The following is a 17,717-nucleotide window of genomic DNA, read 5'->3' as shown; positions in this document are numbered from 1 at the left end:
CTCTGTCTCTGGTTAAGCCTCTCACTGCCCCTGAGCCTCTGGCCTGTACCCCAGTTCTGTATGCACAAATAAATAAATCTTAAAAAAAATGGAAGAAGACTCAGAAAAATAAATGAATGTACTTATAATAAAATCAATGAACTGAAAACAAAAACCAAAATTCTAAATAAGGTAAAAGTGGAGTTTCAGGGTTTCAAAAGAGAAATACAGGAGATGAGAAATCCAGGAGACAATCATGGAAGTAGCATAGATCAAGAACAATGAGTCGGTGTAATTGAAGATGCAAATGTACAAAGTATCTGGGTAGAGAAGGAAAGAGAGGAACAAAGTAAGAAAAATGAAAGCACATTCCAAGAACTATTCATATAGTTCTTGGACCACATAAGAATAATGGGATAACAGAGGGGAAGAGCGAGAGAGAAAGGAAAACAAAATATATTTAGAGGAATAATGGTGGAAATTTTCCCAAACTTAGTAAAATGAATAAATGTACAAATCAAGGAAGCTAAAAGAACCCTGGCATACCTATATAAAGGTATATTGACATCAATACATACTAGAGAGAAACGTCTAAGAGTTCAGGACATGGAAAGAACATTGACACTGGTATGGGGGAAGATTTAGCTAACTTATAAAGGTACCCCAATCAGGCTAAATCAGACTTCTCAGAAGACACATTATGAGCAAGGAGAGAATGGAATGGCTTGTTCCAAACACTTAAGTAGAAAAACTGCCAGTTGAGAATAAATGTTCTGAAAGACTGTCCCTCAGATATGAGGGAGGAATAAAAGCCTTTCAGACCTAGAGAAACTCAAAGAATTTGCAAAAACTAAGATAAATCTCCAAGAAACTTTGAAAAGAGCTTACACTTCTAAACCAAAATGAGGAACAAACTCAAAGAACTGATTAAGGAAGTAGATTGACCCACAAAAATTAAGAGTAGAAAGGCAGCAACACATGTCAATAAACACGTAAATTGTTAATGGAATGAGCTCACTGATTTAAAGACACAGAGTATCTAGTTAGTTCAGAAAACAATCCAACCTTCTGTTGTCTTGAGGAGACACACCTAAACTCCAAAGACAAACATAGGCTCAAAGTAAAGTGTTGGAAAACAATCCTACAAGTGAATAGAAATATAAAGAAGGCAATGACAGCCATAGTTATATCAGACAAAATAGATTTTAAGTTAAGAAAAGCAAGACACAGAGAGGGACACTATATAATGAGCAGGAAGACATAACACTCCTGAACGTATTTGCACCAAGTGAAAGAATACCATAACAGATTAGGCAACTACTGAAAGGAAACATGGAAAAAAACACATTTTTTTGGTAGGGAGATTGCAGCATCACACCCTCACCAATGGACAGATTAGCTAGACAGAAAATGAACAGGATGCAATAACTTTAAATAGAGAATTAGGCCTCATGGACCTCAGAGACATAGGCAGCACCCAAATACCCAATTTTCTCAAGCATACCAGGACCTTAATCAGAGTATACCACATTCTGGGACACAAAACAAACATCAAAAAATGTATAAAGACTGAAAGCACACCTAGAATCCTCTTAGAACATAAAGATATCAAACTAGATATCAGCTATCAAAGGAAAGCAGAGAAGCCATTTAATAGATGGAAACTGAATACCACACTACTGAAAACCACAAGGTTAGTGAGGAAATCAAAGAAGAAGTTAAAAAGTATCCTGAGACAAATGAGAACCAGCACAAAGCCATCCCAACCTAATGGGATGCAGCAGAAGCACTACTAAGAGGGAAATACATAGCAATACAGGCACACATCTAGAAACAAGAAAGAGCTCAAACAACCTTCTCCCTCAACTTGGGGATTAGCAAAAGAATAAATACAAAAGTCAGTAGAATAGAAATTTAAAAAATCAAAGCAGAAGCAAATGAAAGAGGAGTTTAAAAGACAGTTCACATGATTCATGAATCCAAAAGCTGGTTCTTTGAAAAAAATAAACAAAATAGACAATATTTACCAAGGTTCACCAGAAAATAAAGGAAAAGTCTTCAATAAATAAGATCAAAAATGGAGAAGAAATTGCAACAAATGTTCAGAAATTCAGAAGATAGAGGTTGCTATGAACATCTATATGCTAAAATTTCAATAACCTAGAAGAGATGGCACATTCTTAGAATTATGCAATCGTTTGAGACTGAATAGAGAAGAAATAGAAACCCTGAACAAACCAATCACAAGGACGGAATTGAAACAGTAATCAAAGCTCCCCCAAAAAACAAGAGTCCAAGACCAGATGGCTTCACAAGTGAATTATACCAAAACTTCAAAGATGAAATAATGTCTACTATGTTCAAACCCTTCCAAAAAATTGAAAAAGCAGGAATATTTCCAAGTACTTTTTATAAGGCCAACATTACTCTAACACCAAAACCAAAAAAGACAACACAAAAAAAGAAAATTACAGACCAACCTCCCTAATGAACACAAATGCAAAAATCCTTGATAAAATCTAGCAAACTGAATCCAACAATGCACCATGATCATGTGAGATCCATACCAGAAACAGAGGGGTGGTTTGATGTTTGAAATCAGTGTTATTCACCACATCCACTAAAAGAGAAAAACCATATAATTATGTCAACAGATGCTGAGAAAGCATTTGATAAGATCCAACATCCATTAATGATGAAAATCCTTGCAAAAGCTGGGGATAAATGGAACATACCTTAATGCAATAAAAGCCATTTATAGCACATCCATTGCTAATATCATCCTCACTGATAGCTTTCACACAAAGATCTGGTAGATCTGGTACAAGCAAGGTTGTCCACTTTCACCATTGCTATACAGCATAGTATTGGAAGCTCTAGCTAGAGCAATTAGACAAGAGAACGATATAAAAAGAATCCTAGTTGGTAGAGACAAAGTAAAGCTATCACTATTTGCAGATGACATGATAGTATAGAGAACCTTCATGATTTCTTGGAAAAACTAATTGACATATGGTGAATTTAGCAAAGTGGCAGGGTATAAAATCAGCATACATAATCCACTTGCCTTCCTATGTACACAAAACTATTTAGAAGAGGAAGAAATTAAGAAAGTGAGTCATTTACAATTACCTACACAGAAAATTTAATACTTAAGCATAAATCTAATAAAGGAGGCATATAAAGGAAAACGATAAGACATTGTTGAAAGAAATAGCAAGTGACCCCCAAAATAGGAAAACATCCCTTGCTCATGGACTGGAGGAGTCAACATTGACAAAAGATTCATCCTACTCAAAGTAATATACAGATTCAATGCTATCCCAATACAAATAGCAATACTTGCAAGCTGACCATAGAGCTGAGACATGTGGCAGGGGAGGGGGAGGGAGAACAAAAGAGATTGTTCTGAAGGAACATAGGTGCTACTGTGTTGGGAGAACTATGACTACAGCTGAGCAGAAAAATCTAATATTTTCCACAAATTAACAATGATTTAAGAAAATAAACATATATAAGAAATTAATGGCATGTCTTCAAATAACTTGCACAAACATTACTGAAATTCATGTGGAATCACAAAAGACCCTGAATAGCAGAAGCAATTGGACAAAAATTAAAGACAATGGAGGTATCATATTTCCAGGCCTAAAACTGTATTATAAAGCTATAATAATTAAAGCAAGCTGGTACTGGAACAAAAACAGAACAATGCAATATAATTGAGAGCCCAGAAATAAACCCACACATATATGGGCAGTTAATCGATGACAAAGGAACTAGAAACGTACATTGGAACAAGGATAGCCACTTCAATAAATGGCGTTTTGAGAACTGCCTGTTCTGCTGCATACAAAAAAAATGAAACTAGGCTATTACGTCACATCATACACAAAAATCAATTCAAAATGGATCAAAGGTACGGGCGTAAAACCTAAGGCCATGAAATACATAGAAGAAAACAGGCAAAACATTTCAAAAATATAAGCTTCATTGATGCCTTTAGGAATTCATCCCAACAGCGAAGAAAACAAAAGAGAATATAAACAGCTGGGACTACCTCAAATTAAGAAGTTCCATACAGCAAAAGAAATCATAATTAAAACTAAAAGACACCCTGCTGAATGGGAGAAAATATTTGTATATCATACATCTGACAAAGCACTGATCAAACATGTACAAAGAACTTATAAAACTAAAAAACAAAACAAACAACCAATTAAAAATTGGGCAAAATAGGCCTTCCCTGGTGGCACAGCGGGTTAAATCACAGCACTAAGAAGCTAAAGCCACTTCAGCATGAGTTTGATCCCTGGCCCCGGAGGTGACCACATGGCACTGCAGACCTCTCCTGACCCGCCTGCTGCTCCCCTCAGCAGTGTGCTTCGTTGATCTGCCTGTTCTGCTCCCCACTCTGTCTCTGGTGAAGCCTCTCACCGCCCCTGAGCCTCTGGTCTGTACAACAGTTTTGTATGCATAAATAAATAAATATTTTAAAGAATGGGCAAAATAACTACATAGATACTTCTCCAAGGAAGAGAGACTGCTAACAAGCATATGAAACAATATTCACAATCACTCATTGTTAGAGAAATGCAAATAAAGACCACAATGAGATACCATCTCATACCTGTGAGAGTTGTCCATGTGGAAAAGACCAGAAACAACAAGTGCTGGCGAGGATATGGAGAAAAGGGAAGCCACCTACTGCTTGTGGAAAAGCAGACTGATCCAGTCCTTGTGGAAAATAGTATGGAGGTGTCTGAAAACATTAAAAATGGAACTGCTATTTTACCCAGTATTTCCACTCCTAAGAATTCACCCCAACTGTTCACAAACTGGAATTCAAAAGGAAACTTGCATTGCCGTGTTTATTGCAGCGCTATTTACTATGGCTCAATTGTGGAAACAACCTGTACTCCCCAGAACAGATGAGTGGATTAAAAAGATGTGGTATATATACACCACGGAATACTACTCAGTGATCAAAAAAGGTAAGTTGATGCCATTTGTGACAAAACACTCCATGATCTAACCTGCAGAAACATCTTTGAGGACTCAAATCCAGTAGCAAGGAAAGATAGCATATAAACAGTTACATCAAAGTAAAAAGTTCCGTACAGCAAATGACATAGTAACCAAAACAAAGAGACACAATACAGAATTGGAAAAAATGCTTGCATATCATACATCTGCTAAGGGATCTAATTTGAAGATCTACATAGAGCTCACACATTTCAACAAAAACAGTTCAAATAACCTAATAAAAATTGGGCAGAAAAGCTAAATAGGTACTTCTTCAAAGGAAATGAAAATAGCCAACAGACATATGAAAAAAATGCTCAACATCACTTATCATCAGGGAATGGCAAAACAAAACCACAATGAGATACCACCTCACACCTGTCAGAATGGCCCATATTAAAAACAAACAAACCAGAAACAAGTGATGACCAGGGTGTGAAGAAAAAGGAACACGTTTACACTGCTGGTGGGAATATAAACTGGTTCAGCCACTATGGAAAGCTGTGTGGAGTTTCCTCAAAACAAAAATGTATTTGCCATACAACCCAGCTAGGCCATGCCTAAGAAACTACTCAAAGAACACAGAAAGACTAATTGAAAAGCAAACTTGCATTCCTGTATACTGCAGCATTATTTACAATAGCCAAGTCATAGAAACAACCTAAATACCTGCAAAATAAGTGACTAGATGAAGAAGATATGTATGTGTACACAATGGAATACTAATCAGCAGTAAAAAAGATGAACTCATGTCACTTTGGGCGACATGGATGGAACTGGAAGGGATTGTACTAAGCGAAATAAGTCAGATGGAGAAAGATAAACCCTGGGTTATTTCACTTCTATGTGGCATACAGAGGAACAAAGCAAAGGGTCAAATAAAACCAAACCAATAACAAACCCTGGAAATCTGACTGTGGAATTGAGACTACAAGACGTGGAAGGGAGGGAGGAAAGTAAAGTGGAGAAGGGGCACAAGGGACTGTGGTGGAGGGCTGAGGGCACCTCGGCGGAGGGTGTGGTGAGGTGATATGCCTCTGAGGAAGTTGGTGCCAACTTTGAATCACATGCCGTGTTGTAAACCAATGCTGCGCCAGTGAAAACTTTTAACAGAGGTTAGATCATTAGAGGTTAACAACGTTGTCTTCGCCTCTCGAATTTCTTTCAGCCTGTTATAGTTAGGCACTGCCACGGATGTAAGGACAAGAAGATTTTGTTCTATGTTTGAAGTTAACTCAGCAACGGTCTGCAGGCGGCATGGGCAGCACGTGCTGGCACAGACAGCGACAGAGGCATTTCGACGCTTCCAAAAGTGGGCTACACAGAGTGCCAGTCACCCAATAGTGCTGGTCATCACTGGCCAGTAGTGCTGGTCACCTGGTCACTTACAGGCCACGTCGAAACATCTTCATTACAATTCTTTGTCAGTTGTTGGCCATGCCAACAGCAAATAGTTGTCTGAGACTCGAGGCTGGGGGCCTCTGGTGGTCCTTGCAGGCCATGCCGGCGGCAAGGCTGAAGGCAGGTACAGCAGCCTGGTCGGCACAGAGCTCTTAGGCTTCTCTTCTTTCTTCAGAGATTGGCTGCTGGATGCTTCTTTCTTCAGCGGCCAGAAACAGAGTTTGTTATAGGCCAGTACCTGCTCTGCCTTATATCCTCTTTCAGGTTTCCCACCCTCCCTGACTCATTGGAACATTTTCAATTCTAAGTGCTCAATCAGGAGTCCTAGGGCTAGTTAAGGTTAAGTAGACAGCTCAGGGACAGTGCAGGCAGGAATTTTGGGAGCGTTAAAGAGGCTACAAGGACAGAGAAAGCCAGGAGCGCTAAAGAGAACAGTAATTTTTTTAAAGATTTTTTTTTTACTTATTTATGCTTACAAGAGCTGGGGTGCAGGGGTGGGGGTAGAGGATTCACTAGAGACAAAGTGGGGAGCAGGACAGGTGGATCTACTGAAATACACTGCTGAGGGGAGCAGTGGGTGAGACAGGAGAGGTCTGCTAGGCCATGTGGGTCAGCTCCCTGGCGGGGGATCAAACTTATGCTGCAGCGGCTCTGTAGGTAGCTTCATAGGGCTGAGACTTAACCCCCTGCACCACGAGGGAGGCTCTGAGGACAGTCAGTTTTAAAGCTAATGAGGACAGTAAATTTTGAGACCTTGGAAAGGGGAGGTAGAGGAGAAACTCTAAGAGCTGGGAAAAGGGCACATCTGCCTGGAGGAGTAGAGCCACGAGGAGAGGCAGCAAGTCACAAAGTAGGATGTTGAGATGTTAGAACAGAGGGAAAGGTTATGCGTCCCCTGGACACAGGCCCACAATGGCTTGTGCCCCTCCCACGTAGAGCACACCGGGGAGCCCTTCCTTTCTTCCTTCTTTCCCCCCTTTTTCCTTTAAATAAAGTTCTTTACATTCTGGAGTAAAGTTTGCTTCTCTGTGTTTAGTTATCTGCAATGTCTGAGGATCATTTTTACTGCTGTGCCGTGCAAATTCCTGGCTTTTCACAGCTAGACCAGGTGAAAAGTAGGGCAGCCCCCACAGCAGCAGCGGGAACAGCGCACACCGGCTGTAATTGGACCATTTAAGGGCCAATCGACCCATTTGGCTCTGAATAATTAACTAGTGAGTTGACGAACATGATTGGTTCATGCACCTCATTGGTCCATTATTCTATCCAGGCACCAAAATAAAACGGTTAGGGCATACTCATCCGGCGACCGCCTTCCCTTCCCAAGCGGCCGGTGCTGCGCCTCAGCTTGGTGGTGCTGCAGGTCTCAGGACAACCTGGTGCCCTAAGAGGCCGCGCTGCGCAGCCAACAGGAAACTCTTTCTCAGGCCTTGTGCTCGAAACCAACTAGTGCCTGGAGGAGTGGCCACAACTTCTGGAGCAGCAGCAACTTCTGGGGAAGAATGGGAAACTCGCCACTGATTTTTCAATGCCCGTACACTGCTTAGTTGGTAGTGGGAAAGAGAGTGAGTTATGCCATGCAGTCCACCCTGTGGGGCCTTGGTTTCTCATCCAGTAATTTTTAATTTTTTTCCATATTTCCTTGAACATAATCACCTCAAAACTTGAAGATTTTACCTTGGAAATATGGGAGGCTGAAGGTAATGAAGTTTTCTTTGTATATATATATATAACATAATTCTTCATTTTGTATTGTTTTTCATCTCTGTTGTAATCCCCATGGACTTCCCACCACCACTTCACCCGTGTGCCATCACCATCGTCTGGTATGCTCTTCCCACTCCAGTTTTGATCCTGTTCCCCTCTCCACCCCCGTAGAATGTCTCTGGTTTATAGCTGTTAGTTGATGCTTATGCTTACTTTATTACAATCACTATATATATATATATATATATATATATATATATATATATATATATATATATATATATATATATATATATATATATTTTATCCTGATCACTTACACTCCTGCTATGAGTGAAACCACCTGGTATTTTTCGTGTTGGCTCATTTCCTTTCCAGCTCCATCCATGTTGCTGCAAATGGCATGAACTTATCTTTTTGATTGCCAAGTAATATTCCATTGTGTATGTGTACCACACCTTCTTGATCCAGTCATCCATTTTGGGGCATTTGGGTTGATTCCACATCTTCCCTATTGTAAATAAAGCATCAATAAACATAGGGGTGCAGGTGTCCTTTTGAAACAATGTTTTTGTGTCCTTTGATTAAATTACTAGGAGTGGAATTGCTAGGGCATATGGAAGCTCCATATTTAGTAATTTGAGGAACCTCCACACAGCTTTCCATAGTGGTTGTACCAGTTTGCACCCCCACCAACAGTGTAGGAGAGTTCCTTTCTCTCTACATCCTCACCAACATTTGTTGTTGCTAGTTGTTTTAAGATGTGCCATTCTCACTGGTGTGAGGTGGTATCTCATTGTGGTTTTAATTTGCATTTCCCTTATTACAAATGATGCTGAACATTTTTCCATATACCTGTTGGCCATCTTCATTTCCTCTTTGGCGAAGTGTCTCTTTAGCTTTTCTGCTCATTTTTTGATGGGGTTGTTCACTTCATATTTGTGGAGTTTTGTTAGCGCTTTATAGTTCTTTGTGATCAGTCCTTTATCATTAGTTTTGTGTACAAAAATTTTCTCCCAGTCATTGTGGTATCTTTTTGTGTAATGTTTCTTTTGCTGTGCAGAAACTCTTTAACTTGATGTAGTTACCCAGCTGTTTATCCTTTGAGAAGGTAATGTTTTCCCTTATTGTTGGCTCTGGGTTCTGTCCTTGGGATTCCCTTTCAAGGAATGCGAAATATCAGATCAGGATCTCTGAAACGGGCAGCAAAATCACAGCAGAGAAAGATGCCAATTGGTGCATCTGTGGAAGCAGAAGGAACAGCTAGCATCAGGGAGTAAAATGCCCCAGGCAAATGGGACAAGTTCTGTCTGCCCCAGACTCCATGCTCAAAGATTTGTGGACAGAGACTCTTTGTCTCCATGGATGATAACCCAGGGTAAGGTGGTCTGCTTGAAGGCACAAAGGGGTATGCAGAAGACAGTGGCATAAGAGCCTAGGAACTTGAAAGGCTTTTGAAACATTTCTTTTGGGGGGGAGGGACTGATTCATTTGGGGAGGAACCTGGCTCCTAGAGATGTTTGGTGTGGTCTATTCAAGAAACAGTTGCCACTGTCCAGAGTAAATTAGTTACAATGAAATTTGTCCTCATTCTGTCTCCTGGCTTCCGGCAATGCCTGAAGCCCAGTCTTGGAGCTGGTATGTACTTTTAATTATTTCAAGAGCTGGCATCTCTTGCCTCATAGTAAAAGTGTCATGAAGTTATTGTAAGGTTGCATGAGTTTGGGCCATAAATCTTACTCACTTCAGTACATCTCATACCTTAATTCACTGGAGTATAAAATGCCATTTACACTGGTTTTACGTTCACTTAATCATAATTAAATGACCTCAGAGGGCAGTAATTTGTTGAGGCTCTGGCTTTGATGTGACACAAATAACAAACTTGGTTTGCCATGTGGATGGGTTCCTCCACACTTTTACGTTGGCCACAGACCTCATGGTGTATATAATGTTGGGTTTTTGGTGTGGGCATGTGCTCTAGTTACATGGAACATATGGGCTACAGATGTGGTTAAGGGGATCAACAGAATGGTCCCCTTTGGAATTTTTTTTTGCACCATCTTCAGTCCCTCTTGGTCCTCCCTTGATTCCTTTAAATTCTCCATAGAATGAGCACGTAACCCATGTTGAGCCTATATGAGGTGACGAAGGCACTCCCTTTGCCAGGTTTTCTTCCTTGTTTTGCTCTCTTAACAAGACTCCCTATGAGTGATCAGTGACTCAAGGGCTTTCAGACTTCATCCACAGGTGTAAGGCTTCCTAAGCTCATTCCCTAATCATAATGTATTACCTGGGGCCCAGATCCTCAAGATCAGTAGCTCCTGGTACAACTGTCATTTAGGCACTCTTCCTAACTTGGTTAAACTTTGTTGTCTACACAACCAAATCGATTCCTCTTGTCTTTGTTATCATCATCACTGCTCTACCAGCTGTATGAGCTCCTAAGTTCTGAAGTTTGGGGTAGGCAGAATAGTTCTTAATAGTTTCTTAGGAATATAAGTGCATATCTGAATCTCAGAATATATAAATATGAATATGTTAAGTTATATGACAAAGGAGAATTAAGGTTGCAGAATTAAAGTTGCTAATTAGCTGACCTGGAAATGGAGACTCTCCAGAATTACCTGAATGAGTCCAGATGTATCATAGGGTCCTAAGGAATAGATGACATCAGAGGGAGAATGATAGGCAGATCTGAATGGGAATGGAAGGCTGAGGAGATGCAATGCTGCTGTCCTTGAAGGTGGAGGGAGGCCTAAAGGCCAGTGGTCCGGGTCACCTCTACAAGCTGCACGTGTGCAAGAAAAGAATTTCCATCCATAGCCTCCAAAAAGGAATACAGCTCAGCTGACACCATGAAGTTAGCTCACTGATAACCTGTATCAGCATTAAACCTACGGAACCATAAGATAACACAAACTAATGTGTTGTTTAAAGCTGTCAAATTTGTGATGATCTGTTAAAGCAGTGATAGAAAACAAGTATAAAGCCCACTTTGACTTTTCTTTTTACCACATCTAATTAGATGAAGCATCTTGTGGATTTTTTTTTTTATAGCCACATCACTCAGATTCTTATTGTCACTTCCCTTCATACTTTCCTCCTGTTTTGCAACCTGGTTTGTCTCATGGACTTCAAGGTTATTTACTCCAATGATCCTACTATGGACACTAGAAGAATTTTTCTCAAATAAAGTTTTCATAATAGTATTCTGATTCAGGAACAAGTTATGGTCTTGTGCATTAGTTCCCAAATTCTTTTTCTAGTCTCCAAGTTTTCATCATTCGAAATAGAATTCATAAGAACTCCATAGAAAAACTAATCAAAATAATTAAACAGTTTAGTAAGGTAGCAGGACATAAAATCAACACACAAAAGTCAGTAGCCTTCCTATAACACAACCAATCAGAAGAAGTGGGAAAAAAAATCCCTTTTCAATTGAAGCAAAAAAAAAAAAATCAAATACTTGGGAATAAACCTAACAAAAGAGGTTAAAGACTTATACAAAGAAAATTATAAAATACTGTTAAAAGAAATACAATAAATCACGAAGAAATGGAAAGGTATCCCATGCTCATGGATCAGAAGAATCAACATCATTAAAATGTCCATCCTACCAAAAGTGATATACAGTTTTAATACTATTACAATAAAAATCTCAATGACATTCTTCAAAGAAATAGAACAAATATTGCTGAAATTTATATGGAACCACAAAAAATACTCAAATAGCCAAAGCTCTCCTGACTAAAAAATGAATAGAGGCATCACTCTCCCAGACTTCAAGTTATACTACAATGCCATAAAAATCAAAACTGCATGTTATTGGAACAAGAATAGATATACACCAGTGGATTCAAATAGAAAACCTAGATATAAATCTGCGGGGGGCTTTGTCCAGCAAGGCCGAGGATTGGGGTCCCAGGGTCGACGAAAGGAAGAAGGCAAAGATGGAGACGAGAGAGGGGGGGAGAGTGAGAGAGAGAGAGAGAGAGAAGAGAGAGAGAGGAGAGAGAGAGAGAACAAATGATACTGGGAAAACTGGGCTGCCGTGTGCAAAAAAATGAAGCTAGATTACTACCTTGCACCATGGACAAAAACCAACTCGAAATGGATTAAAGAATCAGACATAAAATCTGAGACCATAAAATATCTAGAAAGAAAAATAGGTGGGCAAAACACTGCACGACTTACACCCCAGTAACATCTTAAAAGATATTTCACCCTGGCACATGGGTGACTTGGTGATGGGAAACCCACGGGAATTACAATTGAGATGAAAAAAAAAAGTACAAAATGATGTAAAAATAAACATATTATTAAAAGAAAAAAAAAGATACATCACCCAAAGCAAGGATAGTGAAGGAAAGGCTAAACAGCTGGGACTACATCGAATTAAAGAGCTTCTGTATAGTAAAAGGTGCATTACACAAAACAAAGAGACACCCCACTGATTGGGGAGAAAATTTTTGCACACAATACTAATGACAAAGGACAGATCTCAAAAATATATAAAATAGGCAGAATAGCTAAAGAGACACTTGCCCAAAGAGGAAATGCAGATGGCCAACAGGCATATGAAAAAATGTTCAGCATCACACTTTTGTAATAAGGGAAATGCAAATTAAAACCACAGTGAAATACCACCTCACGCCAATGAGAACAGCACATATTAAAACAACTAGCAACAAAAAATGTTGGCAAGGTTGTGGAGAAAAAGGAACTCTCATATACTGCTGGTGGGAATGCAAACTAGTACAACCACTATGGAAAGCTATGTGGAGGTTTCTCAAACTGCCAAAAATGGAGCTTTCATATGATCCAGCAATTCCACTCCTAGGAATCTAATCAAAGGACACAAAACATTGACTCAGGGGGAAACCTGCACCCCCATGTTTAATGCTGCTCTATTTACAATAGGGAAGACATGAAATCCTAAATGCCCAAAAGTAGATGACTGGATTAAAAAGATGTGGTACAGGGCCCTCCCTGGTAGTGCAGTGGGTTAAAGCAGAGCACCAAGAAGTTAAAGCCACTTCCGCATAAGTTCAATCCCTGCCACGCCCCGGAGGTGATCCACATGGTGAGGCAGACCTCTCCTGACCCGTCCACTGCTCCCCTCAGCAGTATGTTTCAGTCTATCTGCCTGTTCTGCTCCCTGCTCTGTCTCTGGTGAATCCTCTCACCACGCCTGTACCCCTGTTCTGTATGAATGAATAAATAAATAAATCTTTAAAAAAAAAAGATGTGGTACATACACACAGTGGAATATTAGTCAGCAATTAAAGAAGATAAACTCATGCCTTTTGCGGCAACATGGATGGAGCTGGAAGGAATCATGCTTAGTGAAATAAGCTAACATGAAAAATACCAGGTGGTTTCACTCATAGCAGGAGCATAAGGGATCAGGGGGAAAAAAAGTAATTGTAATAAAGTACAAATGAAAAACAACAAACAACTATAAACCAGAGACATTTGATGGGGGTGAGAGGGTGAGAGGGTAATAGAATCAAAATCAGGGTGGGAAGAGTGCACAGGACTATGGTGATGGCACACAGGGAATTGGTGGTGGGAAGTCCATGGGGATTACAACTGAGATGCAAAAATGCTCAAAATAAAGAATGATGTAAAAAATAATTATGATCCAGCAATTCCATTCCTTGCTTACTATCGCCAAATAATTTTTATAAATGATAACAATTACTATTATTTGGCCTTGCAATCTCTGTTGATTGCCAATGAGGCCAATATCCTGCTTTCTTCCCTGCCTAGCCAAGTTAGTTTTACACAGAGTGGAATCAAAGATAGAACTCTGTGTCACACATTCCACCATACTACTATTTTGCAAATGGTCCATTTAACAAGAGTCATCTTTTTTTTCCTTCTCTCTCTCTCTCTCTAAATGAACACTTCCTGTTTCAGGTATCTATTGCTGCACAGTAAGCCAGTGTGGCTGGGGGAGAGGGAGTTCTTCTCTTCAGGAATATTTGTTGAGATTATTCTGTCTGACTTCAGCTGGTGGCCGAATTGGAGTTTGGCTCATTTAATTTCTCTTTTATGCATGATGATTGACCTCCAGTCCTTTCTAAGCAGCTTCTTTCTCTTTCCAGCGGGACAGTCTAGGCTTTGTTATAGAATGGCAGCTGGGCGCCAGGAAATCATTCCAAGGAGACAAACCCCTATTTGTATAAACTTGCTAATATCCAATTGGCTAACGTAGGTCACAAGGCTAAGTTCAGAATTACTGTGGGAAGAAATTACATGAGGTCATAAACATTGGGAGCAGTGATTCATTGGGAGCTGCCAATATATGTCTACCATAGTTTCCTTTCTCTATTTTGTTTATTCTTCTTTTTTTAATCAATAGACTATATTTTAGAGAAATTTTAGTTTTATCAAAAAAATTGAGCAGTAGTGCAAAGTTTATATATATTTTCCCCAGTTTCTCTTATTTTGTATTTTACAATAAAACTTGTATATATTTAAGATGTACAACTTGATATTTTAAAATTTCGATTTTTTTCATTTCATGAGATTTTTTTTTTAAAGATTTATTTATTTGTGCACACAGAACTGGGGAACAGGCCAGAGTCTCATGGGCGTTGAGAAGCTTCACCAGAGACAGAGTGGGGAACAGAACAGACAGATCGACAAAGTACATTGCTGAGGGGCGCAGCGGGCAGGCCAGGAGAGGTCTGCCACACCATGTGGTCACCTCCGGGGCAGGCGGGAATTGAACTCATGCTGAAGCAGCTTCAGATTCTCAGTGCTGTGCTTTAACCCACTGCGCCACCAGGGAGGGCCATTTCATGAGAATGTTAAATACTTTTTTTTTTCTTACATCATTGCTAATTTTTGGATAGTACTTGATTTCTCCCCTCAGGTGTGGTACCTGCCATTCTTCCACTATCACAGCACCCAAGATCCATCACCATAGATCTTTAGCTTCTTCCCTCCCCTGTTTTGAGACTCTCCCTCACTCCCTCTGTATACTTCAGCTTGCAAGTTTTGTCGTTCTCCTGACCCTTTGTTTGCTTTCTCTATATTCTGGATATAAATAAACCATCTGATATTTACCTTTTTCCTTCTGATTTATTTCACTGAGAATGATCTCTCCCAGGTCCATCCAGGTTGCTACACATGGCATGAGTTTATTTTTCTGATTGCTGAGTAATATTCCATTGTGTAAAAATACCACATCTTCTTTATCCATTATTTTGTTTTGGGGCATTTAGATTATTTCCATATCTTGGCTATAGTAAATAGTGCTGCACTAAACATAGGAGTGTCAGTTTCCTTTCAAATTAGTGTTTTAAAATTTCCAATCCTTTTCTATGAAAAAATATTTTTTTTCCAGTTTTAGAACTCAGTTACATATATTAGGCTGCATTTGATAATTCTCTCTCCCTTCCCAGTTTTATGAGTTATAGTTGAAATATAGCATTGTATTAGGTGTAAAATACAATGTGTATACTGGAAATGATTACCGTAAGTTTAGTGAACATCTATCACCTTATATAGTTTTTTTTTTCTTGTGATGAGAACTTTTAATATTTACACACTTAACTTTCAAATATACCATACTTTATTACTAACTGTAATCTGAATGCTGTCATTATAGCCATCAAACTTTCTTATAAGTTGAAGTTTGTATCCTTCAACCGCCTTCACCTACTTCACCTACCCTACTTCACCCACATACCGTTAGCAACCAGCTAAACAGAACAATGTTCTGTTTCTGTGAGTTTTCTTTTTTTGATTAAATGTATAAATAAGATTATACACTATTTGTCTTTCTTTGACCAATTTCACTTAGAAATACATATCTTTTTAAACATATTTATTTATTTTATGCATACAAGAACTGGGGTATAGACCAGAGGTGTTGGGGGAAGGAGGATTCTCCAGAGACAGAGTCAGGAGCAGAGAATAGGCAGTATGCAGGTCAGGAGAGGTCTGCCATGTGGGTCACCTCCCAGGTGGGGAATCAAACTCATACTGCAGTGGCTTCAGATAGCTTCATAGTGCTGTGCTTTAACCTGTTGCTCCACCAGGGAGGGACAGAAATACATACCTTACTTTTATAATGCTATGATTTGGGTTGATAACTGCTTAGTTTAAAAAAAAAAACAAACCTTAAACTTTAAAGCTTTCTGAAACATTGCATTTATTATTTTTACTCCATCCTCCCATGTCTTATAAGTCTTATTTTATATCTTTATATTATAGGTATCCCTCAAATAATTTTTTAGCTTTTGTTACTTTTATACTTTCATCTTTTAATCTTTAAATTGCTTTATTAGTGACTGATCCACCAATTTTATCATATAATTACCTTTCCCAGTGAGATTTTTTTCTTTCATGTGTTCTCTTGCTAATGGGATTTCCTTTCAGTTTAAAGCAGTCCTTTTCACATTTCTTGCAAGGCCAGTTTAGTGGTGATTAAAACCTTTAGCTTTGTGAGGGCGTGGGGTAGAGGGTGGGTGAAACCAATAAAAAAAAAAAAAAGCCCTTTATCTTTGGCTTATCTGGGAAACTCTTAATCTCCCATCCAATGCTGCATGTTATACTGACTAGGTAAAGATCAGATGTTTGGAAGTTTTTCCTTTCAGCACCCTTTTTTAAAGCAACAGTGTATTTTGTTTCAAATAGCATCCTATGAGTTACTTTAATACATGCCAGCTTTCATTTATTTTATTTTTATTTTTAGCTAACTGCATGACATTATTTCACAGCCTTGTTTGTTTTTTCATAATGTAGTTTTTTCCCCCTCAGGTGTGGTCACCATTCTTTTCCCAACACAAAAGCACCCACAGTCCTCCACTATACTTGATGGTGCTCTCCTTTCCTCCTATTTTCTCTCATCCCTCTCAATCTTCCCCTTTCTCTCCTCACCTAGATCCCTCTGATCAATGATCAACTTTTGAAAGTCAGTCTCAAATTTTGTCTTTGTCTGATCCTTTGTTTTTTTGTCATCTTTCACATAGAAGAGAAACCACCTAATATTTATCTTTTTCCTTCTGGCTCATTTCACATAGGATTCCTTTCAGTTCTTTCTATGTTGCTAAAGATGGCATGAGTTGATCTTTTTGATTACTGAATAGTATTCTATTGTGTATATATACCACATCTTCTTGATCCACTCACATTTGGAGCACTTAGGTTGTTTCCTTAGTTTAGCTTTAGCAAAAATAGTGCTGTGATAGACATGGTAGTGCACATTTCTTTTCAAATTAATGTTTTTGAATTTTTTGTATTATTAGGAGTGGAATTACTGATCTATTTTTAATATTTTGAGATTCCTGCTTACTGTTTTCCATAGTGGTTGGACCAGTTTGTATTCCCACCAGCAGTGTAAGAGAGTTCTCTTTTTTCCATATCCTCACCAGCACTTGTTTTTTCCTGGTCTTTGCCACATGGCTAATTCTCACAGGTATGAGATGGTATCTCATTGTGGCCTTTATTTGCATTTCTCTAATAATAAGTGATTGTGAACATTTTTCATATGCCTGTTAGCAGTCTGAATGTACTCCTTGGAGAAGTATCTTTTTAGTTCTTTTGTCCATGTTTTAATTGTTATTTTGTTTTTGTGGAGCTTTATG

The 17,717-nt window shown here is 38.9% G+C and overlaps 1 pseudogene; it reads left to right on the top strand.

Moving 5' to 3' along the window:
* The window catches only part of LOC101632054, a 21,095-nt pseudogene extending 11,703 nt beyond the window's left edge, over positions 1 to 9,392 (top strand).
* Positions 9,393 to 17,717: the final 8,325 nt, after the last annotated feature.

The sequence above is a fragment of the Condylura cristata genome, unplaced genomic scaffold (assembly GCF_000260355.1).
Source record: "Condylura cristata isolate star-nosed mole 26May11 unplaced genomic scaffold, ConCri1.0 scaffold00019, whole genome shotgun sequence".
In the NCBI taxonomy this organism is placed as follows: Eukaryota; Metazoa; Chordata; class Mammalia; order Eulipotyphla; family Talpidae; genus Condylura; species Condylura cristata.
The sequence above is the reverse complement of the archived record's forward strand: the minus strand, read 5'-3'. Positions and strand labels throughout refer to the sequence as shown.